The sequence below is a fragment of the Cricetulus griseus genome, chromosome 4, assembly GCF_003668045.3.
Source record: "Cricetulus griseus strain 17A/GY chromosome 4, alternate assembly CriGri-PICRH-1.0, whole genome shotgun sequence".
Taxonomy (NCBI): Eukaryota; Metazoa; Chordata; class Mammalia; order Rodentia; family Cricetidae; genus Cricetulus; species Cricetulus griseus.
Window position 1 is genome coordinate 32,665,042 of NC_048597.1, and position 26,575 is coordinate 32,691,616.

At 38.6% G+C, this 26,575-nt stretch overlaps 1 protein-coding gene and 1 long non-coding RNA gene across 2 annotated transcripts in view; one reads left to right on the plus strand and one right to left on the minus strand.

Annotated features, from left to right (window-relative positions):
* Positions 1–2,541, minus strand: part of LOC113830876 — a 113,291-nt gene extending 110,750 nt beyond the window's left edge. Inside the window, exon 1 of the long non-coding RNA XR_004769872.1 lies at positions 996–2,541. This is a non-coding gene — a long non-coding RNA (uncharacterized LOC113830876). The remainder of the gene's footprint in view (positions 1–995) is intronic.
* Positions 1–26,575, plus strand: part of LOC113830699 (ephrin type-A receptor 6) — an 818,688-nt gene that overhangs the window by 606,692 nt on the left and 185,421 nt on the right. The window lies entirely within an intron of this gene.

The following is a 26,575-nucleotide window of genomic DNA, read 5'->3' on the forward strand; positions in this document are numbered from 1 at the left end:
CTTCTGAACATCCTTCCATAAGTTGTTACTTAATATGAGCACTTTTTTGTCTTACAGCATTTTCTCTTAGAAACATGTATTGTACAGTTCTTTGAGTCACTTCTGACCCTTCATATGTGCACATATATCTGCTTTGATTTTAAACGTGAAAGCTAAATGATTTAAAAAACTGCATTATACACAAAAAACTATGACTTAAAAGAGATGAGCCTACTTATATGATGCTTATATAATATATGATGCTTATAAGATACTTATATAACAACTTTTATTAGCCTGGTAAGATACAACTAATAGAAACAGATTAATCAGTTATAGCCATATGCTCAAGACATACTATTTCTCCAGGAACAAATAAAAGCCATCAGTTGGAGGGCAGACTTGTAATCATTAGTAGCAGAGGTAGTCACAATAAGCAACTGATAGTTATCAGTGACAGTAACTACACCACCAAGAGGCAAAAAGCCACCTTTCTATAAGAAGATAAGTGGTGAAGAAATATAGTGCAGTAACTGTGAGACAAGCAACATTGTCTATCTTCCAGTCAAGTAAAAAGCACATTTCCAAGCACTTAACTATATTGCCTAAATAACAAACTCAGTAAAGTGGAATAGAAGTCATTTCCAGCAGCAAACAAATTCCCAAAGATAATTCCATGTCATCTCAAGACATTCTTTAAAGAGTCCATGACTCACTAATGAAGCTATAATGGAATCTTTAGAGTTGCTCAAAACCCTTGTATGTTCAGGAATATTACAAATTACTCCCAGGGAGTTTTTGTGAGTAGATATAAAACCCATCTAAAAGAGTAAATTTTATTGACATGTGAAACAAGCTTGTTCCTAATTTGAAATAAAAAAAATTAATTACAAAAAAAGTAAATTTTTTTCAGTCAAAAAATTGCAGTACATATATAAAAACATGCTTCCTTGTCCTAGGATTCAATTATCCTTGTTTAATAATCATAATCCTCCAGGATTCCACAGTTAGATTACCTGCTTTGCCAGCTATTTTTTATGGATTAATCATCAAACTTCTCCAGGGCTTTGATTTTTGTGTTTTTCTGAATGAAAGAAACGTGAAGGTCAGAGTAGAAAACATAGCAGTCAAACATAAACCTAATAAATCCCGTTCTTTTAACAAATGAAGAGATGTGAGATGTTCATAAGGAAAACTTATCCCAGTGATGGCTGAGCAACCTGCCTCCAACATCATTATACAGTTAGGTTGGTGCTAATAGTTCAAAGAGTTAGCAAGGTTTGGGATATAAAAGAGAAATAAAAGAAGAAATGACATTTTCAGCAAACCTTTGATTTATAATACATAAATTGGAAAAATAGGGGATAATTTTTATCTAAAAGCAATATCAAAATTTGGACATTAGTCTGCTTTCTGTAAATATGATGAAATATTTAATATTATTCAACTGATAAAATAATAGGGTTACTCTGGCTAACAATTTTGAAGGTTCTATTATGTGATTGATTAGCTACAATATTTAGAGACTGCTATCTTTATGATAGCAGGAGGTGGTAGAGCAAAAGTAGAATAAGAAGGATTAGAACCCATGATCCTCTTAAAGCTTGCACTAGGCTGCTTTAGGAACCTCCTACCTCCTGAAGGTTCCACCATCTTCTCAAAGGGCAATCTTAGGACCAAGTTTAGCACATGGACCATGGGAGGAAAGCCAACATCAAAACTAGAACAGGCATATAGAATACATGTTTTCTAAGACAAAATGTCTGTCAACAATATTCCTATTTCCAACAACATACATTCATTTGAAATTCTCCCCTCCACCACTCTTTGAGATAAAGGGGTTCAAGGGAGTTTGCCTATTATTTGTTTATTTTCCCCTCCTGGAAACACTTTCTGAATGGCACCAAGTGAAGAAGACTTTTGCTTATTCAAGCTAAGATTATGTACAGGAAAGAGGTTGGTCAGTCCTCATAAATTCATTTGAGGGTGTCATCAACTGGGCTGGTGCATATATAGATGTTTCTTTCATAATGAAATGGGACAAATACCGCTCACTCAGTGAAAGTCACCTGCCTCTTCCTCTGCTCACTTCTGTTAACAGAGTAATAAGACAGATCAGGCTAAACACTGAAGGAGACAGAAAAGAAGTCAAGTTCTAGAATAGCATTTTAGATAGTGAGAGAGAATTGAATGCAAAGAGGGAGCAAAACCATGAGGGGAATGGTAGAAGAATATTCTAGGCAGAGACAAAAACTTGTTTGAAGCCTGGGGTCAGAGAAAATGTAGCATGTTAGTGTAACATCGAACAAGCTGGAGAAAGTAATGAGTGCAAATTAATTAAATAATGAAAGGAAAAAGACACACTAGGCAAAATATCAAGGAAGCCAATGTAGTAAGACAAGCAAAAACTGTTGAGAAAAATGAATTAATTTAAGCAATATAGATTTTTAAGGAATAGTGTTACGATAAATGTTACAATAAATCTTTCTGCCAAAAGCCGCTGAGCCCCACTGCCACGTGTAAGCTTTACGCCAGCCACCTGCCCAAGTTAGGCCCAAATAAATACACAGAGAGACTTGTATTAGTTACAATGCTGCTTGGCCAATGACTAGGATTCTCATCTGTTAGCTCAGTATCAATTATCATACATCTATATATTTTATAAGACTTATCTTATCAGACGCCTTATTGGCGTCCCTCCTAGCTGGTGGAGGAGCCGAGGGGAAAGAGAGCGACATTTCCTTTTTCCTCTTCTTAAATATGAGTCTCCTTGCTATGTCACTTCCTGTCTGGAGCACCATTTCTCTACTACATTTCCCAGAATCCTCTTTGACTCCTAGTCCAGCCTAACCTGCTGTCACATTGGCCAAGCAAGTACTTTATTTATAAACATACGCAGAAGTATTTCCCCCATCATCTCCTCTTTTCTGTCTAAATAAAGAGGGTAACTTATTTTTTATAATAACTGAAGAAAACTATAACCATAACTATAAAACCTATTTTCAAAATTTAAGTGAGATATTTTGTTACTGCTTGATTATATAGGAGACGAGGAAGAAAGGTGATGCATTCAAATGGCTTCTAATCTTATTATACCTGTAAGAGAGAGGATGGAGAGGGAAATCAGAATAGAGAAAAGATTTAAAGAGAAAATAGAAGTTTCTGGTTTGAACATGACCGAATTTAACTAAAGACTTCCAGGAAGTCCTTGATGCCTGGCAAGAATCTTGGACCACAGATGCAAATGAGGAAATATTTAACAGGCAGTTGATGGATGGTTAGTAGCTGATGTAGAATAGGTGATATTCACTGGAAGAGTGCTGTGTTAAAAGGCACACATGTTGGAGAGACGTCTCAGCAATTAAGAGCTCTGACTCTTCCAGAGAACCAGGATTCAGTTCCCAACCCCACATGGCAGCTCACAACTGTCTGTAACTCCAGGGCCCAATACTCTTACACAGATAGATATACATGTAGCAAAATACCATAAAATAAATACCTAATTAAATACCTAAATAAATTATGAAAAATATGCATACATGTTTGAAATTCTCAAGAAATACATTTAATCAATAAAAAAGACAGACAGAAAGAAATGTACTAGAAGAGAAGGCAAAACGGAAAAGCAACCTGCAACAGAAAAGGGAGGTCTCTCAGAGTGAGGGAGAGATCCCTTGATTAAAATGAGCTTGGAAGCCAGCTACAATGGGGACCAAGAAGTATCCTTCAGCAAAAGCAATAGAAAAATATACTTCATTCACTCACTGTTGGAAGAGCTAGACAGCAAAGCATTTGAGGCACGCTAACGCTATAAACTGACAGGTAGCTTTGAAATTAGAGTCAAGGCTGCTGGTATCATAAATTGAAAATGTTTAACATTCATTAAAATATTTATTCATTCAAATAATATTAATTAAATTCCAAGATGCAAGGTGCCAGGAACTTTCCCAAGAGTTGGGTATTCAGCCTTGACTAGGAAAGGTCAAATCCTGTCCTCCTGGCTCAGAAACTCCTGTAGTTTCATTCTTCTTAAATCAAGCATTCATTTTGAATGACAAAACGATTTCCAATTCAGTCTTATTTCTCCTATGCTTCACTTCCTCTTTCTAAACCCTGAGATAAAATGCTAACATGATCTCAGCCAAGGACTCAGGCAGACACCAGTGATAAGAAGGTGGTAGTCTCTAGAGCACACTTTCTCAGAGTTTCTGCCTTCCTTTGCTTTGATGGTGAAGGACACAGTGTATCTGCCAAATGTTTGGTAGAAGACTTAGGTTAGTGAATGTTTGCAATATATTCTGAGAAGACATTGGAAGCAAACTGACCAGAAAAGCATTTTGGTATCACTGGAGTCTAAAGAAATTGGAGATGACAACAGCCTGCCTCCCTGCTGTCAAGAAAGGCAAGAGGAATGGGGGTGTCAGGAAGATGTGACCCAGGGAAAAGGAGCATAGGAATTGCAGAGAGAGAGAGAGAGAGAGAGAGAGAGAGAGAGAGAGAGAGAGAACAGGGTGAATTTTGTGGATTTTCTTCTTCGACTAGCCTTAAGTATTTACTCTGCTGTTGCTGGAAATAGTGATGAATTATTTCCGTGTGATTTCAGGGGACTCAGGAGATTTGTAGGACATTTACTGCAAAGTATTTGCTCTTGGAATTATAACATATACAAACAGCTAAACCAAATGAAGAGATTGTGACTGTAGCAGATAATTACAAGATGGCACAGCCTATGGCTCTGATGTCATACTCTGTTCAAGCACCACTGGGTCTAAATGGGAAACTGGAGTAACCAGTATGTTTTCCTGTTGCCAGAGTAGACACACTCTCTTTATAAGAGAATAACTATTTCTCTGTATTCAAGGGGAATGCATTCTTGTCCCTTCAGTGTTTAAATTGCCTAAGATCATTTAAATTACTTCCTTAGATCTACCTCTCAGCTGTAGCCCCCTCTCCCAGTTCTCTGTGCCCCTAATCCTCCTAATGATGGAGTAGACATTGATAAATATTAAAAAAAAAAAACAGCTTTCTGAAAGAAACCTAATAACAAGTTGTTGAGCATAAACTAACACTGAAAACCACAGGAGCTAATAGAGAAAAGAGACTACAAATAAAACTGTACTCATACAAAGTATTTCCTTTAAGAATGAAGTCATCAAACATGGTATGTATTCACTTATAAGTGGATGTTAGCCATAAAGTAAAGGATACCACGCTACAATCCACAAATGGAGAGAAGCTAAGTAACAAGGAGTACTTGCAGGGTAGAGTGGGGAGGAATGAATGAATCACACTGTGAAGGGGAAAAACAATAAACCTCTCTGGAGACAAGGGGAGGGGTCTTGGAAGCATGAGGGAGCCAGTGCAGGGTGGACAGAGGGAGAGTGAACTAGGAAAGACAGATCGAATTGAGAGCATCTCTTGGATAAGCTAGAAACCTAGTGCAATGGAAACTCCAAGGAATCTATGAGGATGACCCTAGCTAAGACTCCTAGCTAGGGGGATACAAAGACTGAACCAGACATCCCCTGTAACCAAGCAAGACTTCCAGGCCTTTAACTTACAATTTGTCCTGCCTACAAGACGTGCTGGAGTAAAGGTAGCACAAAAAAATAGTGGGAATGGCCAACCAATGGCTTGTCCAGCTGAAGCCCCCTATCATGAGAGGGAGCATACCCCTGGCACTGCCTGGAGGGCCAGGATCCAGAGTCTGGACTGCCCAGATACCTAGGATAGAACCAAACAAAAAAGAGTCAATGAAATAATTCTTAATGGTACTCTACTATATTCATAGTCTGGTGCCTAACCTAATTGTTATCAGAGAGGGGCTTCCCCAAGTAACTGGTGGAAACAGATGCAGAGACCCACAGCCAAACATTAGTTGGAGCTGGGGGAATCCTGCAAGGGGGAAGGATTGTAGAAGCCAAAGAGGTCAAGGACGCCACAAGAAAAGCTGCAGAACCAACTAACTTGACCTCATAGGGGCTCACAAAGATGGAACCAACAACCAGGGAACCTGCATGGGGCTGACATAGTCCCTCTACATATATGTTAACAGTTGTGTAGCTTGGTCTACTTGTGGGACTCCTTACAATGGGAGCAGCGGCTGTCTCTGACTATTGTGCCTGTTTGGGGGACTCATTCCTCTGACTGGATTGCCTTCTCCAGCCTTACTAGGAGAGGAGGTGCATAGTCTCACTGAAACTTCCATGGCTGGCTGTTATCCATGGAAGTCCTGCCATTTTCTGAAGAGAAGCAGAGGAGGAGAACCAGCCCACTGAAGGAGAGGCCATTTCAATCATGACTAAGAAGCAGTCCTGAGGTTCCTAACCGTCTTATGTTGGGTGGATAATATTTGTAAACACCCCACCATTATTAAAATCATCAGAGTACTATAGAGCATCCCATATGAAATTCTATTTTCAAAAGTATCTGGAATCGAAGGTAGAAATCCAAGATGGTCTTCATTTATTGTGTGGGATTTGGGGAAGGGCTCAGGATTGAACCTAGAATGTATTCTAATGCTGTTGTGATTACTGTTGCTTTTGTCCTGATTGAAGCATGTTACTATGGCTTTTTCTTCACTTTCCTCTCAATATAATCTCAGGCTTAGAGAAAATGCTATGAAAAGATATACTTCTTATACAACTGTCAGCCAGTCCCTATGATAACTGTTATATTAATATGAAAACCAAGAAACAACCCAGGTGCATTTGTTATAGTACCAACTCGTGGGTAGCTGAGCCAGGAGATTCACACCTTTGAGGCCAAGCTGGACAACATACTGAGGTCTTCTAAGTAAGAAAGAGAGAAAGGCAAGAAGGAAGGAGGGCAGATAGATGGGAGAGTCAATGTGTAGTCCTTACTGGAGAGTCTCATTCCACTGTCAGCTTTACAAAGTGCCTCCTGTTTCTGTCCTGTTGTCAGTGCCAGGTTCCCAGGTACCATTAACACTCACTTGTTAGTTCCCTCTTATCTGTGAGAGTTTGTTTGCCAGTCTTCTTTGTCTTTGACCTTGACAACTGTCCATGAATACCGATTGGCTTGTTTGATGATGAATGTCCTCCATATTAGTGTCCGGAGTTCTCGTGATTATGCCACGCTCTCCCTCTGTTGTTAGGAACATTGCAGGCTGGATACACCTCCTGAGTGCAGTGTGCGAGAATGGAATGATGCCTGGGCACATCATTCTTCAGGACAACAGCTTCTACACTACTGCACTGAAAAGTGATTTTTTCCCCTTTTGAAAACAGCATATTTGGAGGACAGATTATTTAGAATGTGAAAATATTCTCCATTTTTTATCATTAGTTTTAATACCAGTTAATACATACTATTAACTGCAAGACTTATTTCAGTTGTATTTATGAAGTTACCTTCTCTGTTTCTATTTTCTCTCTGCAGTTGTTAATCAGAACCTTTCTTTAGGGTAGACCAGCTTCAGAAAGTTGTGTAGTAGAATTATACAGCATGTAACCTGCTCAGTCTAGCTCCATTCCCTTAGCAGGATGCTCTTGAAATCCATTCAGGGTTCTGGTTGGTTGCCACTTCTGTTTGCTTTACATGCAATACTGAGGGCATCTAAGATGTTTGCAGTTTAGGTGTTCGTTATTAAAATTTCTATCTATCTACATGTTAGCACAAGTTCCTAGGAGAAGATCCATTTACATCAATCTTGGATAAATACTTAGATGTGGGATGACTGAAGCATATGATAAATATATTTAACTTCAAAAGAGACTGTCAAACAGTTATTTGCATGCATGTCACATGCTTCATGTCCAGTCGTGATTATGATCATGGTAGGTGCTTGATATCATTTGTGGTTCTTGGTTCTGTCACTTAAAAAGTTAGCTGCTTTGGTGAACTTCCAGGGGAGTCTTATTGCATTTTTTAATTTGCATTTTCCTATGTCTATTTTGCTCTCCATAGTTCTCCTTTGTTGAGGCATTTCACTTTTACCTACCTTTTTAAATTATGATTTTTATATAGCATTTAATTTTTTCTCAATAAAATACTGTTCCAATAATTTTATAGTGTATTTTTGCCTAGTTAGAAGCTCCTCTTTTCATTCTATCAGCGTCCTCTTCAAGGAAGTTTTATGTAATTTTGATAAAATATACTTTGTTTTTCATGGATTATATTCATAGTACAGTATATAGAATCTCTTCAGCTAATCTAAAGGTTTTGATGAAGAAATCCACTATACTCAATTCAGCCTTGGTTCTCTCAGTCTTTAAGCAGCTTACCCTAAGTCCCTCCAGCACCTGAGTTGCTATTCTGAACTCAGAGCAACCAAAGGCCTCGGTAACAGATTCTGAGGACTTGTGATGATGTGGTAATCAAACCTTACACTTAGAATGTTGCATAACTCCATCTATCTTCTGGGCCTGAACTTTCTTTAGCCACCCCACCTCAATTTCCTCTTCCCTCCTACATCTATAAAATGGACCCCCAATATGTAGTTTTTATTTAGCTTTGAATGGAGGTTATCCTGTAGTACACTGGAATAAGAGGTAACAGATATCCTCATCTATAAATAAAGGGTTTATTTTATCTGCCATGGTGCCTAGAACATTGCTATATGTGCATAAGAAGCCTGGGGTTTTTTTTAGATATGAAGCTCAGTTCTTATCTGTAACTCTGTCTAGTGTCAGCCACACTCACATAAAAATGGCAGCTTTCCTCATAATTGTGCTCGTCTGTATGTTGGCAATTTCTGCTACATCTCAACAATAATCATATTGGACTAATTTTCTCCTCTGAAATTCTATACTCTATACTAGTTGTTTGGGTACATGGCTTTTCTACAAAACCAAGTTGATAATATGAAATGACTAATTCATATGTGGAAATGTTAAATATTCCCAAGTATTACCTAATCTGTATCTCAGAGATAGGCACATGACAATCACAGTACTCAGTCTCAAAGTGGGCATGGATATTTAAGTATAGAGTTGGGCTTTCTAGCCTGAGATATAACCGTAGGGCCACTTTAGTCCACTCTAGGTTGAGATAAAGCAACAGAATGGTGTGAATGGGTTGACATTTTTATGAGGTTACATCAGTCGCTGAGTGCATTTTTCATTGTTCACTCATCACAAATGTCAAACAAAGGCATTAGTGATATTTTTCTCTATTTCATTAGATGTGATGACTATTTCAAGATTCTTAGCTGTGAATTTAATGTATTGACCTTTCCCCTAAACATTAATAAGCATGATTCTTTTGAAATAAGTTCAGTTTTCATTTTGACATGGCCATATATTATATGAAAAATGCTGTTGTATTTGCTGCAGCAATCCATACATACAGCAGGCTATTGCTCCTCTGTGGCTTTGTCACTATTTCATATACCTGACGCCTGAACCATTTCATTACACTAAAATGAAAGTATACAGAAATGTCCCCATTAGCTATTGCCTCTTAATATAGATTTTTATACTGTGAGAAACCCCAGAATATCCCTTGGGAAAGGAAGGCTAAGTGAGAAGTATAAAGCTGCTGGAGGGACTAAGTATAAGGCAATTTAAAGGCAGGAAGAGTCAGTGCTGTGGATAATGGATATCTTAGCTGGTACGGAAAATGAATAAATTCCCCTTAAGAGGGATCTGAAATTAGTAGCATTATTGCTTAAGTGTTACTAAGCAAATTTTGTGAAACAAATGAAAGCTTTCCTACTTTCAGACCTAGTGTTCCAAATTAACCTGCTTGAGCAAAGCAGGGTTCCCAGTCACAAAGGCTAGGCAATGTGCTCAGAAAGGAACAGCCCAGGCAGGAAAATGGAATGCTGTGTCACCAAATGATAGATGTCTTAATTAAACAACCACTTATATGCTTAAAATTACTATTTTCATAAGATAAAAAATTGAAATTTCTTATAGCTTAAATAATGCTACAAGTTTTTTGGTAAATCCTAGAGTTTTGCAATAAGAGAAGTCTGCATTGCAAGTTCATTTTGTAACTAAATGGGCATGGTCTTTTTTTCTAATTAATTAGCTAGCCAGGAAAATGGGAAATATGAAATATTGGTGGAGAAACTGGTGTGAAAGGAACAAACCTCCATTTTAATCAAATTTGAGTCCCTTACAGGATTTGTCAATAGTCTTGTTAAAAAACTGATGAAGCTAGGCATATGATTCTGCCTGTGTTAAAGACATGTCGTTTACCATAAGATACCCCTCTTGCCAAAGAAATACAATGTATTATACAGCGGAGTTCTAAGAAAAGTCATAGTAAAATTTAGTCTTGATAGAGGTAGAGACAGACAAAAAACTATTTTAGAAGCTAATACACTAGAGGAATGCATGATAGTACATAGTAGTTTTGTAGTTTCTGATTTTTTTCCTTAAGCAATTGCTCACTGATAGAGAAATAATATTATGTAGTTAGAGATATTGTATTTCTGATTTTTGAAATCTGTAGCTAGCTTGCTTGTTTATATCTAATAATCCACTTTCTTCCCTGATCCAGTTTTGTTCTGTAAAACATGGCTCCAGTTGGTGAGGTTAGAATCAGCTAGTGAACAGATTAGGCAGTCTGTTATGTCTATTATATGACTCTTGTGATTTAATGAATCTTCACTGGATGAATGTGATTGCCTCACCACTTGTCATCTTTGTCTTGATTTTATTGTTGATCCACCACTGTCCATTTCTCACTCTCTGTCAAAATGATCTTTAAAAAGAATTTTTCAAAGTACCCAGGGGAAAAAAATGAGCAAACAACCAGACAAAAGTCTACTTTGAACAGTTAGATTCTTGAATAATGATTCAATCCTTGCCTTATTATCAGGTGCAATCCTGTTTCAGTTGGAACACTTTTTAACTTTTATTTAATATTCATACATGCATATAATGTGTTTGGATCAACTCTACCCTCCCCCACTTCCTCCCCTCCAATTTCTTCCCCTTACCTACACTACCACTATTTTCTCCCAAATTCATGGACTTTCTGCTCTTTATTTTTAATACCCCTAAGTCCATTTGGGGCTGTATACATATGCACAGATTCCAGAACATCAGGGAGAACATGGGTCCTATATCCATTAAGGAGCTGACACTTCCTTCCCAGTGGCCATCTATGTGAAATGGGCTCCCAAAGTCCATTCCTTTGCTATGGTTAAGTACTGATCTACTACAAGAGGCCCCAATTTTCTCAGGAGATATTGCTCTTTTACCCTTCTCCAGGGGACCGTGTATTTCTCTCTTGGAGTCCTTGTTGCATAGCTTCTATGGTGGTGTGGATTGTAGGCGGGTAATCCTTTGCTATATGTATAAAATCCATATGTGAGTGAGTGCAAACCATCCTTGTCTTTTTTTTTGTGACTGGATTACCTCACTCATAATGGTTTCTTCTAGACCCATCCATTTGCCTTTGAATTTCAAGATTCCATTGTTTTTTTGTTTTTTTGTTTTGTTTTTTTTTTTCTGCTGATTAGTACTCCATCGTGTAAATGTACCACATTTTCTCAATCCATTCTTCAGTTAAGGGGCATCTAGGTTCGAAACAAAGAAAACAATTCAAAGAATCAATGTAATAAAGAGTTGGTTCTTCGAGAAAATCAACAAGTAGACAAATCTTTATCCAAACTAACCAAAAGGCAGAGAGTGAACATGCAAATTAACAAAATCAGAAATGAAAAGGGGGACATAACAATGGACACTGAGGAAATCCAGAGAATCTTCAGGTCATACTTTGAAAACCTGTTCTCCACAAAATTTGAAAATTTAAAGTAAATGGACAATTTTCTGGACAGTTATCACTTACCAAAATTGAATCAAAAACAGTAAACAATTTAAACAGACCTATAACCTCTAAGGAAATGGAAGCAGTAATCAAAAGTCTCCCAACCAAAAAAAGCCAAGGGCCAATGGCTTCTGTGCAGCATTCTACCAGAAATTCAAAGTACAGCTAATACCAATACTCCTCAAATTGTTCCACACAATAGAAGAAGAATGTTCATTGCCAAACTCTTTTTAGAGGCCACAATTACCTTGGTACCCAAGCCATACAAAGACACAACTAAGAAAGAGAACTACAGACCAATATCCCTCATGAACATTGATGCAAAAAAAATACTCAATAAAATACTGGCAAACTGAATCCAAGAACATATCAGAAAAATCATCCACCATGATCAAGTAGCCTTCATCCCAGGGATGCAGGCTTGGTTCAACATATGAAAATCCACCAATGTAATTCACCATATAAACAAATTGAAAAAGAAAACCTATATGACCATCTCACTTGATGCTGAAAAAGCCTTTAACAAAACCCACCACCCCTTCATGATAAAGATCCTGGAGAGATCAGGGATAATAGGAACATACCTGAACATAATAAAAACAATATATAGTAAACCAACAGCCAACATCAAACTAAATGGAGAGAAACTCAATGTGATTCCTCTAAAATCAGGAACAAGACAAGGCTGTCCACTCTCTCCATGTCTCTTCAATATTGTACTTGAAGTGCTAGCTAGAGCAATAAGACAACAAAAGGAGATCAAGGAGATACAAATTGGAAAGGAAGAAGTCAAACTTTCACTGTTTGCAGATGATATGGTAGGAAGTTCCTACAGCTGATAAACACATTCAGCAAAGTGGCAGGATACAAGAGTAATAACTTAAAAAAATCAGTAGCCCTACTAGATACAGATGATAAGAGGGCTGAGAAAGAAATCAGAGAAACATCACCCTTTACAATAGCCACAAACAACATAAAATATCTTGGGTTAACACTAATCAAACAAGTGAAAGACCTATATATCAAGAAATTTGAGTCTATAAAGAAAGAAATTAAAGAAGATACTAGAAAATGGAAAGATCTCCCATGCTCTTGGATAGGTAGGATCAACATAGTAAAGATCTAGCCAAAAGTACTCTACAGATTCAATGCAATCCCATCAAAATCCCAGCACAATTATTCGCAGACCTGGAAAGAACAATACTCAACTTTATATGGAGAAATTCATAAATTTACACTGAGATTTTTTTCTGTTATTAGAGGAAATGACGTACAACTCATATTCAATATGACCAATTTCAGAAGGCTTCCCATAGTGTTCAGCATTTATTTCTGAATTAGAAGTAAAATAGGTAAGAGCTCTGTTTTATTTCATACCCACATGCACTGATATAAAATAGTTTGCAGGGTGGCATTCTAACCACACTTCAGATCTGGGTGTGATACAGCTGATATTTTTACTTTTTATGCTTCTGAAAAACTAGCCTTAACAAAGAGTAAAGAAAATTATCAGGAAAACAAATTATCATCTTCATACAACTTTAGTATTGGAAACCAAAATTATAATCACAGTGATTTCCTGTTCCCTCTTTGATTGCAAGAACTTTCATAAAGATCTGTTATTTTGTAAATTAGAGTTCTTATTGCCTCTTTACATCAAATAATAGTGATATGCTGGGTAGAGTTGTCTTCCGTTTTGCCTAACTGCCTTAATCTATCTTCTAGGACCTCTAATCTCATGTACTTTACTGAAAGGGGAATTTCTAGCCCTTGTTTCTCAAACATTATAAAATGAGTTCATTTTTTATTGACAGCTTTACATACAAGCTTAGTATCCAAGGGAAACTTGCTGCAAGATTCTTCATGTTTTATATTAGATTATGCTTTTCATGTTTTATATTAGATTATGATGATGCATAAATTGATTGGAGAGTATATGACCTTTGTCTGTTCTTTAGAATTTTTATTTAAATTGAGATGATTTTTCACTAAGAAACATTGATCAAAAAAGCCATTTGTTCTTGGCTATGTCTAGGTATGGAAACTTTTAATCACTATATGCACATTCCATGTAGATTTAACTTATTTTATACTTTTTTAAATAATCAATTTTTTTCATTTATTTTACATGACTGCAGCTGCCCCTTCCCTCTTCTCCCAAACCCTCCCCTCCTGCCCATCAGACTGAATCTACCCCTCCTCCACATCTGTTCAGAAAGGGGCGGGCTCCCCACGGGTGCCAACAAAGCATGGCACATCAAGTTGGATTAGGATTAAGCACTGCTTTTTGGAATTCTTTGTTTTTGTTTGATCAATTAAGCATGTTTTGTTTCATGTAAAAAAAAACTATACAATTTATAATTGTGGCTGCAAGATGATCAAACCCTCATTCCATGATGACTTTCATTCTCCCTTTCTAGCAGCTGGAGTCTCTCTTCCCCTGTTCTCACTGTCTGAGTTCTTTCTCTCCATCTCCTGGATCCCAGGACCTTCCTCAAAGCCTTAATGCTTGTGCTCTGGGCATGTGGATGAAAACAAACTAAATTTAAAGGAGCCCTTCTCCTGTCCCCAGGGAGTGTGAGTGTGTGTGTGTGTGTGTGTGTGTGTGTGTGAGAGAGAGAGAGAGAGAGAGAGAGAGAGAGAGAGAGAGAGAGAGAGAGAGAGACTCTTATGTAACTATGGCTGGCTGTAACTCACTACGTAGCCTTACATTTTTTATATTCATAAATACATAATACTAAATTAAGTGACTTGCCATAGTGATTCAATTAGAAACTAAGAATAAGATATGTGCCCAATGTAACAATGTCTGGTCCATAAAATATATTTTTCTCCATATTCTATGACTTAAGTGTATGGGAAAATCTCAGACATTAGTGGCAATTTTTTCTCTCATATCCGCATACATCCTGAGTTCACGGGATTTTTTGCCCCATTTTTCTCTTTTACTCTCTTCTCACCTTTACCTCCACTCTGTGTATGCTTGTGTGTGTTAATTCACTCCTGTGGACAAGGGTATATTAATGTACTCCAGAAGAGAATGGGAAGGAAAATAGTGCCTTCAAAAGCTAGAATACGAGCTGGAAGGACAGTTCAACAGTTAGAGCACTAGCTGCTCTTGCAGAGGACTCAGGTTCAGTTCCTTGTACCCACATCAAAATCTCAAAACCATCAGTAACTGCAGTTCCCCAGGGGCCTCCTTGAGTATTAAACACAAACATGGTGTACATCTATTTAGGCAAATGTTCATACACAGAAAATAAAAAAGGTTTTTAAAAATAAAAATAAATTTTAATAATATACTAACATATATCTAGACTTTAAAGCTTTCAGGAATCAATGCAACGTGTGTGTGTGTGTGTGTGTGTGTGTGTGTGTGTGTGTGTGTGTGTGTGTGTGTGTAAATATATATGCCATAACCAGATAGTAATGGCGCACTCCTTTAATCCCAGCACTCAAGAGGCACAGGCAGGTGGATCTCTGTGAGTTTGAGGCCAGCCTGGTCTACAAAGCTACAAAGAGAAACCTTGTCTTGAAAAACCATGTATATATGTGCATTATACATATAATCTTTGAAATGGGTTAACAAAACATATCATGATGGTTGGAGTCAGAGTGGTAGCTCAGCAGTTAAGGGCAGGTTGCTCTTCCAGAGGACCCAAGTTCAATTCCTAATGCCCACACAGTGGCTCACAACTGTCTGCAACTCCAGGTCTAAGAAAGAATACCATCTTCTGGCATCGTCAGGCACCAGGTATGCCCTTGGTGCACAGGCAGGCAAAACACCCATATACATAAATAAAAGTAAATACATCTTTTTTAAAAAAATTTAAGTATCATCATCCACCCTCTCCATAGTCTTAAAATGGTATCAAAAGTTATAGTGCAGACATCTTTTTGATAAGCCAGCATATAAGAACTTACACAATTTTAAATATTTTTCTGAATTGACTAATAGTCTATTAATGGTATCTTGTAGAAATTGGTAATAAATTAACCAATATGTGAGGCAGGCACACAATTAATTTAGAGACAAACTGTGTCACTGTCTGAGAAGTATTAGGAATACAGAGTTTATCTTGAATTAATGCACAGCATGCAAGAAGATGATTGTAAAGCCTTCAATGTAAATAACATGATACTAACAAAAGAATGATTGAGAGCAAGCACATTAAAACCAGTATTGCCATTACTTCTTAGTACATATAACCAGTATTACAGAATGCGTGTATCCATTAATAAAGGCTGCCAAAATCTCCACTTACCTCCAATTACACTAAAAGGACAGTGGCCATGCATACATGAAAATATATAATGAATTAATATTGCCAATGAGAAAGACCTCCAAAGTTCTGATGAGTATGTGCAAATGGAAATTGCATGGCTCTGAATGGATGAGTGAAAAGAGGGAGGGAGAAGCATGCATTTCAAAGAACACACAAGAAAAACTGTTGGCATTGGCCCACTTTAAACAAAGAAGTTCTGTCTGCTGACAAAATAGAGCCAGGAAAACACTCAGAACCCAGAATGTGTAAAGGAAGCGAACTAGCACAAAACCGTCTTGCTTTCCTTAGCACTTCCTTGCATGAGCAGCCACTAGAAGTGGTAGACCATTTCTAAAGCTGAATGGGGAAGTGGACCATCTAAAGAAGTGGACGAGTCCAGGAAAGCAATGGACCTAATGGAGATGCTCTCATTCAAATGTAAAGCTCTCGTATCTTTTGGAAGGAGACAGGAATGGGCAGTTTTTAACAGGTCTCACTGCTCTTCCAGAGGTGCTCTCAAACCCGACAGTCAACAATTTATGGACACCATTCTCATGCAAGGAGGCAGCTGTTCAGATGGAGAAGAATAGACAGCCAAGATTTAAAAGCACAAAGAACAATCCAGAGGAACAAAGAAACTCATTTGTAGTGAGATAAACACCCCGCCCAAACCTATAGCGCTAACCACGCCCAAGTGGGCGTGGTCACAAGTAAGGACCACTTGATGGAAGACAGGACTAGATCTGGGGCATGGACCCTAAAGGTCTCTCTTGCTGCGGGTCAAGTCAAAGGGAACAGCCTGGGAGGATCCTTGGAGCTGGACCCTATGACAGCCATCTGCCTCTTGCGTAATTGTAATCTCTAGGAATAAACCTCATTTAACCTGTACTGAGTCTAGTGAATCTTTATTCTCACGCGATATCTGGTGTCAAAGTGGGATGGTCATGGTCAGTGCTACAGGTGTGGGTGGGGTGTGTATCTCACTACACTTACTAATGATCACAACACTGAAAAGAACCCAAAATGGAAGTATTCCTGCTTTTTCTACTTCTGTTTGAGCTGGGATTGGTACAGCATCTGCAATCCCAGCACCAGTGATAAAGAGGCTAAATTGAGGCTAGCAACTTAAAATAGTAATTTGAAAACACACACACACACACACACACACACAGAGAGAGAGAGAGAGAGAGAGAGAGAGAGAGAGAGAGAGAGAGAGAATTTATTTAATGATAAAAGTAAGAATATTCTGTCATAAAATATTCTAAACTATCTAAAGTGAGGGTCAAATATCTAACTCAAAAATTATTGAGGTACTCAAGGCATAAGAAAGACCTTATTCCGGCTGGAGAGGTGTTTAACCATGCTCAATGCCCTTCCAAAGGACTGGGGTTCAGATTTTTGTTTGTTAGTTTGTTTGCATTATTTAACTTGGAAACAATCTTATTTTATATATCAACCCCAGTTCCCTCTCCCTCCCAACCTCCCATGCCTCCCCACAACTCCCATCCCATCCCTCTTCTGCTCCGTAGACAGAGTGAGACCTTTCATGGGGGATCATCAAAGTCTGTCATATCATTTGGGGCAGGGCCTAGGCCCTCCTTCGTATGTCTAGGCTGAGAGAGTATCCTTCAATGGGGAATGGGCTCCCAAAGTCCATTCGTACTCTAGGGATAAATACTGATCCACTACTAGAGGCCCCATAGACTACCCAGGCCTCCAAACTGACACCCATGTTCAGGGGGTCTGGTCCTGTCCTATGCTGGTTTCCCAGCTATCAGTCTGGGTCCATGAGCTCCCCCTTGTTCAGATCAGCTGTTTCTGATGGGTTTTTCCCATCATGGTCTTGACCCCTTTGCTCATTACTCCTCCCTTTCTACAACTGGATTCCAGGAATTCGTCTCAGTGCTTAGCTGTGGGTGTCTGCTTCTGCTTCCATCAGCTACAGGATAAAGGCTCTAGGATGTCATATAAGGTAGTCATCAATCTCATTATAGAGGAAGGGCATTTAGGATAACCTCTTCTCTACTGCTTAGAATCTTCATTGGAGTCATCCTTGTGGATCTCTGGACATGAGACTAGCTCCAGATTTCTCTTTACAGTTTTTAACAGCTCTCACTGCTCTTCCAGAGTACTGGGGCTTGTCTTCTCACACCTGATAGAGCACTTACAACCATCTGAAACTACTTTCCACGGAAATCTGATGTCCTCTTCTGGCCTCTCCAAGCACTGCATCCACATGCTACTGATGTAGAATAATGCTCTTTCTTGTTCACTGTAAAGAGTTGTCACTCATATTGGTTTAGTAAAATGCTGTTTGGCCAGTAGCTGTGCAGGAAGTTTAGACTAGGCTACCAGACTAGAATTCTAGGACATAAAAATTTACTACATTTGTGATTTGGAAAGCTGCTCTCACTGGTAACATTTCCAAAGTGCACTGTTCACATGTGCCTTGGTATTGTAAAGCACAAGTGCTAAGCTTTCCTTCATAGCAGGGTAGCCTAAAGGACAGCTTTGACCTTAGTTATGTGGTGAGAAGATTTCTTTCATTTATTATTCAACAAATATCTGTTGTACATAATTTTGAGGAATAGGACAGGGTGAAAATAAACATCCATTTGGAGACAAGAGAATCTTTGTCCTCATGGGGACCTGGAGCCCAGCAGATAGACAGACAATAAATAGATAAAGCATAATAAAACGTGAAGTGTTGACAGGTGCAAACAGGAAAAATAAAGCAATACTAAGAGGTCAGAGGAGACTCTTCGAGTCTGGATGTGAGTTGAGGCTTCTCTGAGAACTTGAGTCTGAAAGGTCGAGATGCCTGTGGAATCTAGGGAAGGGATTCCAGGGAAGGAGAAAACCTAGCTCAGACATGGTGAAGAGTCTGTCTCTAGAGCAGGAGGGCCACTGTGCCTGCAACAGCTGAGGGAGTGGGGCAAGATAAAGGCAGACTACTTCAAGGCTCCTCCCCACTTTCTCTTCTGTCATGTTCAGTGTATTTGGAGATTTTTGATCCACTAGGGCTTGTATCTTGTGCAGGGTGATAGGAAGGGATCTATTTGGATTCTTTTACATGCTGCCAGCCAGCTTGGCCAGCACCACTTGTTTTCTTTTTCCAGTGTGTATTTCTGTCTTCTTTATCAAAAACAGGTATCCATAGGTGTATAGATTTATGTCTGCATCTTCAATTCAATTCATTGATCAGTGTGTCGTTTTTATGCCAGTACCATGTGGTTACTATTACTATATCTCTGTAGCACAACTTGAAATTGAAAATGGTGACCTCCAGCAGGTCTTTTATTGTTCAGGGTTGTCTTGGCTATCCTGTTTCTTTTGAGAAGGTATTTGTTTGTCTTATTTTTGTTTTCATTTTTCCATATGAAGTTGAGAATTGTCCTCTCAAGGTCTGTAAAGAAGTGTGTTGGAATTTTGATGGGGATTATATTGCTTTTGGTAGGATGGCAATTTTGACTATGTTGGTTCTACTGATCCATGAGCATTGGAGAGCTTTACATTTTCTGATACCTCTTCAATTTCTTTCTTCACAGACTGGAAGTTTTCATCATGCAAGTCTTTCACTTGCTTTATTAGAGTTACCCCAAGATATTTTATATTATTTGATTTTCCTTAAAAAAACAAAACACTCTCCCCATGATACTTTGTGTTATCCTCTTTGTATCTATTTTATTTATTTCATGCCCTCATTTGATTATTTCTTGCCATCTATTCCCATTGGATGTGCACACTTGTTTTTTTTTCTAAGGGGTTCAGTTGTGCTATTAAGTTGCCAATATGATATGGCTCCAATTTTTTTTATGTAGGCACTTAGCACCATGAACTTTCCTTAGCACCACTTTCATTGTGTCCCATAAGTTTGCATATGTTGTATGTTCATTTTCACTGACTTTTAGAAGGTATTTAATTTCAAGGGACACCTGACGTTTGTAAAAGAAACATTACTAAAACTCAAATCACACATAAAACCACACACACTTAGAGTGTGAGACTTCAACACCCCACTCTTACCACTAGACAGGAACACCAGAAAGAAACTTAACAAAGAAACAAATGAACTAATAGAGGTTATGGCCCAATTGGACTTAACAGATATCTATAGAACATTCCATCCAAATATAAAACAATATACCTTCTTCTCAGTGCCACATGGAACCTTCTCTAAAATCAACCACATACTTGGCAACATAGCAAACCTCAACAGGTACAAAAAAATTGAAATAACCCCCTGTATCTTATCAGACCATTATGCTTTAAAGTTAGAATTCCACAACAACACGAATAGCAGAAAACCTACAAACTCATGGAAATTAAGTAACACCCAATTGCACAATTCCTGGGTTGAGGAAGAAACAAAAAAATGAGATTAAAGATTTCCTAGAATTCAATGAGAATGTGGACACAACATACCCAAACCTATGGGACACTTTGAAAGCAGTGCTAAAAGGAAAGTTCATAGTGCTAAATGCCCACATGAAGAAACAGGAGAAAAAGCACACTAGAGAATTAACAGCACAACTGAAAGCTTTAGAACACAAAGAAGCCAATAAACCCCAGAGGAGCAGATGCCAGGAAATAATCAAATTGAGGGCTGAAATCAATAAAATGGAAACTAGGAGAATAACACGAAGAATCAATGAAACAAAGAGTTGGTTCTTTGAGAAGATCAACAAGATCTTTATCCAAACTTACCAAACAACAAAGAGTGAGCATGCAAATTAATAAAATCAGGAATGAAAAGGGGTTCATAAAAACAGACACAGAGGAAATCCAGAGAATCATCGGGTCATATTTTGAAAAACTGTATTCCTCCAAATTCAAAAACATAAAGGAAATGAGCAATTTTCTGGACAGATTTCACTTACCAAAATTAAATCAAGAACAGATAAGCAACTTAAATAGGCCTATAACCCCTAATGAAATAGAAGCAGTCAACCAAAAAAAGCCCAGGGCCAAATGGCTTCAGTACAGAATTCTACCAGAAATTCAAGGAGCAGCTAACACCAATTCTCCTCAAAATATTCCACACAATAGAAGCAGAAGGATCATTGCCAACTCTTTTTACAAGGCTACAATAACCTTGATACCCAAGCAACACAAAGACACAACTAAAAAAGAAAACAACAGACCAATATCCCTCATAAACATTGATGAAAATACTCAATAAAATACTGGCAAATCAAATCCAAGAACACATCAAAGAACTTTCCACCCATGATCAAATAGGCTTCATCCCAGGGATGCAAGGATGGTTCAACATATGAAAATCCACCAATGAAATTCACCATATAAACAGACTGAGTTAAAAAAAATGATCATCTCACTAGGTGCCGAAAAATCCTTTAACAAAATACAACACCCCTTCATGATAAATGTCTTGGAGAAATCAGGGATAACAGGAACATACCTTAACATAATAAAAGCAATATACAGCAAGCCGACAACCAACATCAAAACTCAATCCAATTCCTCTAAAAACAGGGACAAGACAAGACTGTCCACTCTCCCCATCCCTCTTCAATATTGTCCTTGAAGTTCTAGCTAGAGCAAGAAGACAACAAAAGGAGATCAAGGAAATACAAACTACAAAGGAAGAAATCAAACTTTGACTATTTGCAGATGATATGATAGTCTACATGAGTGACCAGAAAAACTCTACCAGGGAACTCCTAGAGCTGAAAAACACCTTCAGCAAAGTGGCAGGAGACAAGATTAACTCAAAAAAAAAAATCTGTAGCCCTACTATGTAGCGATGACACATTGGTGGAGAAAGAAATCAGAGAAATATCACCCTTTATAATTGCCACAAACAACATAATATACCTTGGGGTAAAACTAAGCAAAAAAGTGAAAGACCTGTACCATAAGAATTTTGAGTCTCTAAAGAAAGAAATTAAAGAAGATGCCAGAAAATGGAAAGATCCCCATGCCCTTGGATAGGTAGGATCAACATAGTAAAAATGGCAATCTTGCCAAAAGCAATCTACAGATTCAATGCAATCCCCATCAAAATCCCAACACAATTCTTCACAGACCTTGAAAGAACAATTCTCAACTTTATATGGAGAAACAAAAGACCCAGGATAGCCAAAACAACCCTGTACAATAAAGGAACTTCTGGAGGCATCACCATCCCTGACTTCAAGCTCTATTACAGAGCTATAGTCCTGAAAACAGCTTGGTATTGGCACAAAAATAGACAAGTAGACCAATGGAATAGAGTTGAAAACTCTGATATTAACCCACACACGTATTAACACCTGATTTTTGACAAACAATTTAAATTTATACGATGGAATAAAGAGAACATCTTTAACAAATGGTGCTGGCATAACTGGATGCAGGTATGTAAAAGACTACAGATGGATCCAAGTCTATTGCCATGCACAAAACTTAAGTCAAAATGGATCAAAGACCTCAACATAAATCCAGCCACACTGAACATATTAGAAGAGAAAGCGGGAACTACCCTTGAATTAATTGAACAGGAGACTGCTTCCTGAACATTATACCAGTAGCACAGACACTGAGATCAACAATTGATAAATGGGACCTCCTGAAACTGAGAAGCTTCTGTAAGGCAAAGGAAACAGTCAGCAAGACAAAACAGTAGCCCACAAACTGGGAAAAGATATTTACCAACCCCACATCTGACAGAGGACTGATCTCCAAAATTTACAAAGAGCTCAAGAAGCTAGTCTCCCAAACACCAAACAATCCAATTAAAAGTAGGGTACAGAACTAAATAGACAATTCTCAATAGAGGAATCTAAAATGACTGAAAGACACATAAAATGTTCAACCTCCTTAGCCATCAGGGAAATGCAAATCAAAACAACTCTGAGATACCATCTTACTCCTGTCAGAATGGCTAAAATCAGGAACACCAATGACAGTTTATGCTGGAGAGGATGTGGAGAAAGGGGAACACTCCTCCACTGCTGGTGGGACTGTCAACTTGTTCAGCCACTTTGGAAATCATTATGGCAACTACTCAAGAAAATGGGGATCAGTCTACCACAACATCCAACAATACCACTCTTAGGCATATACCCAAAAGAAGCACATTCATACAACAAGGACATCTGTTCAACGATGTTCATAGTAACACTATTTGTAATAGCCAGAAACTGGAAGCTACCTAGATGCCCCTCAACTGAAGAATGGATAAAGAAAATGTGGTACATTTATACAATGGAGTACTACTCAGCAGAGAAAACATTGGAACCTTTAAATTTGCAGTAAAATGGATGGAAGAAACCATTCTGAGCAAGGTAATCCAATCACAAAAAGACAAACATGATATGTACTCATTCATATGTGGATTTTAGACATAAAGGATTACTAGTCTACAATCCACACTGCCAGAGAAGCTAGTAAACAAGGAGGACCCTAAGAGAGACATACATAATCCCCTGGAGAAGGGGAAAGGGACAAGACCTCCTGAGGGAATTGGGAGCACGGGAAGAGTGTGGAGGGAGCTAGGATAATGAGAAGGGGAGAAGAGAAGGGGTGTGGGAGTACATGAGGGAGCAGAAAGTTTGAATCAGGGGAAGAATAGAAGAAAACAAGAATGGAGATACCATAATAGAGGGAGACATCTCAAGTTTACAGAGAAATCAGGCACTAGGGAAATGTCTGCAGAGCTACAAAGATGACACCAGCTAACAATCTAAGCAACAAAGGAGAGGCTACCTTAAATGCCCTCCCCTGATAATGAGATTGATGACTGACTTATATGCCACCCAATAGCCCTCATGCAGCAGCTGGTGGAAGTAGAAACAGACACCCACAACTAATCACTGAACTGAACTGGAATCCAGTTTCAGAGAAGGAAGAATGAAGAGCAAAGGGGTCCAGACCAGGCTGGTGAAACCCACAGAAACAGCTGACCTGAACAATGGGGAGCCCTTGTTCCCCAGACTGATAGCTGGGATATCAGCATGGGACTGATCCAGACCCCAGGAACATGGGTTTCAATGAGGAAACCTCGGAAATCTACGGGACCTCCTGTAGTAGTTCAGTACTTATCCCTAGCATAGGTGTGAACTTTGGGAGCCCATTCCACATAGAGGAATACTCCCTGAGCCAAGACACACAGGAGTGGGCCTAGGCCCTATCCCAAAGGATACGATAGACTCCGATGACACCCTATGGAAGGCCTCACAATCCAGGGGGAGCAGAAAGAATATGTGATAGTTAGGGTTCTAGCTGGGAAGGGTGGTAGGGGAGGAGGGGAGGGAGAGGGAGCTGGGATTGTCATGTAAAACAATATTGTTTCTAATTCAAATTAAAAAATATCTGCAGAGAAAAGAAAGTATTTCATTTGTTTATTGTTTTCTTGACCTATGTTTTATTCAGTAGATGGTTGTACATTTTCCCTAAGTTTGTATAATTTCTGTTATTTCTGTTGTAGTTGATATCCAACTTTAATCTGTGGTTGTCTGATAGGATACAGAGATTGAATTTTCTTGTATCTGTTGAGACTTGTCCAAATATGTGATCAGTGTTAGAGAAAGTTCCATAAGGTGAAGAAAAGAAGGTATATTCTTTTATGTTTGTGTGAAATGTTCTGCAGATATCTGTTAGGTTCATTTAACCTATAGCCTGTTAGCTCCTATATTCTCCATTTAGTTTTTGTCTGGATAATTTTTCTATTGGTAAGAGTGTCTATATTGAAGTCTCCACTACCAGTGTGTGAGTGTCAATGTGTGATTTAAGCCATAGTAGTGTTTCTAGTTTTGTTTTATTTTGTTGTTGTTTTGATTGTTTTCAAACTTGGGTACACTTGCATCTGGACAGAGATATTAAGAATTGAAATGTCATCTTGGGGGATTTTTTTTAATGAATGAATATGTAGTATCCTTCTCAATCTCTTTTGGTTAGCTTTGGTTTGAAATCTGTTTTGTTACATATTAAAAGTCAACACACCAGTATCTCAGAATATCATGTTCCAATCTCTACCCTGAGATAATGTTTATCCTTAATGTGAGGTGTGCTTCTTGGATGCAGCAGAAGTATGCATCCTGTTTTTGCATGCATTGTATTATTTCATGTCTTTTTATTGGGAAATTGAGAACATTGATATTGAGAGATATCAAAGACCAATAATTGTTAATTCTTTTTATTTTCTTATTGGGTCATTCCTTATGTGAGATTCCCTTCATCTGATATTGCTGGTATGAAATTGTTTTCTTTATTTTCATGGGTGTAGTTATTAGGATGGAGATTTCCTTCTAGCACAGTCTGTACAGTTGGATTTATAGATAGATATTGATTAAATTTGACTTTATCATGGAATATCTTGTTTTCATCATCCATGGTGATTGAAAGTTTATCTGGGTATAGTAGTCTGGCCTGGGATTCAGTGTTTTAGAGTCTGCAGCACATCTGTCCAGGCCCATCTGACTTTTAGTGTTTCATTGAGAAGTCCAGTGTATTTCTAATAGTTCTGCCTTTATGTTTTACCTGGCCTTTTCTCCTGGAGTTTTTAATATTCTTTTTTGTTCTGTATGTATAGTGGTTTAATTAGGTGTCTAGGGGATTTTCTTTTTCTGGTCTAGTCTATTCAGTGTTCTGTGTGATTCTTGTAGCTTGAGAGGTATATCGTTCTTGTTTTTCTTTTTTTCTTTATTTAAATTAGGAACAAACCTGCTTAACATATCAATCCCAGATCCCTCTCCCTCCACTCCTCCCCTGTCCCCCACCAACACCCTTAACCCCATTCCCTGCTCCTCTCCCCAAAGAGGGTGAGTCCTTCCAAAGAGGGGGAATCTCCAAAGTGTGTCATATCATCCCAGGCAGGGCCTAGGCCCTCCCTTATGTGTCCAGGCTGAGAGAGCATCCCTCTATGTGGAATGGGCTCCCAAAGTCCATTTGAATGCCAGGGATAAATATTGCTCTACTGTCCAAGGCCCCATAGATTGCTAAGGCATCCTCACTGACACCCACATTCAGGGGGTCTGGATCAGTCCCATGCTGGCCTCTCATCCATCAGTCTGGGGTCCATGAGCTCCCAAGGTCATGTTTCTGTGGGTTTCAACAGCCTGGTCTTGATCCCTTTGCTCATCACTCCTCCCTCTCTGCAGCTGGGTTCCAGGAGTTCAATTCAGTATTTAGCTGTGGGTGTCAGCTTCCATCAGCCACTGGATGAAGGGAAGGCTGTAGGATGGCATATAAGGTAGTCATCAATCTCATTATCAGGGAAGGGCATTTGAGGTAGCCTCTCCACTATTGCTTAGATTGCCACTTGATGTCATCCTTGTAGATCTCTGGAAATCTCACTAGTGCCAGGTCTCTCCTCAAACCTGTAAGGCCTCCATCTATTATGGTATCTCTCATCCTGCTCTCCTCTATTCTTCCTCTGACTCAACTTTCCTGATCCCCCATGTCCTCCTCTTCTACCCCTCTATTTCTACCAGCTCCCTCTCCCCTCCCCCATGTTTCCAATTCCCTCAGGAGATCATGTCCCATTCTCCTTTTCCTGTATACCATGCATGTCTCTCTTATGGTCCTCCCTGTTTCCCAGACTCTCTGGCATAGGTTTGTAGGATGACAATCCCCTGATCCTT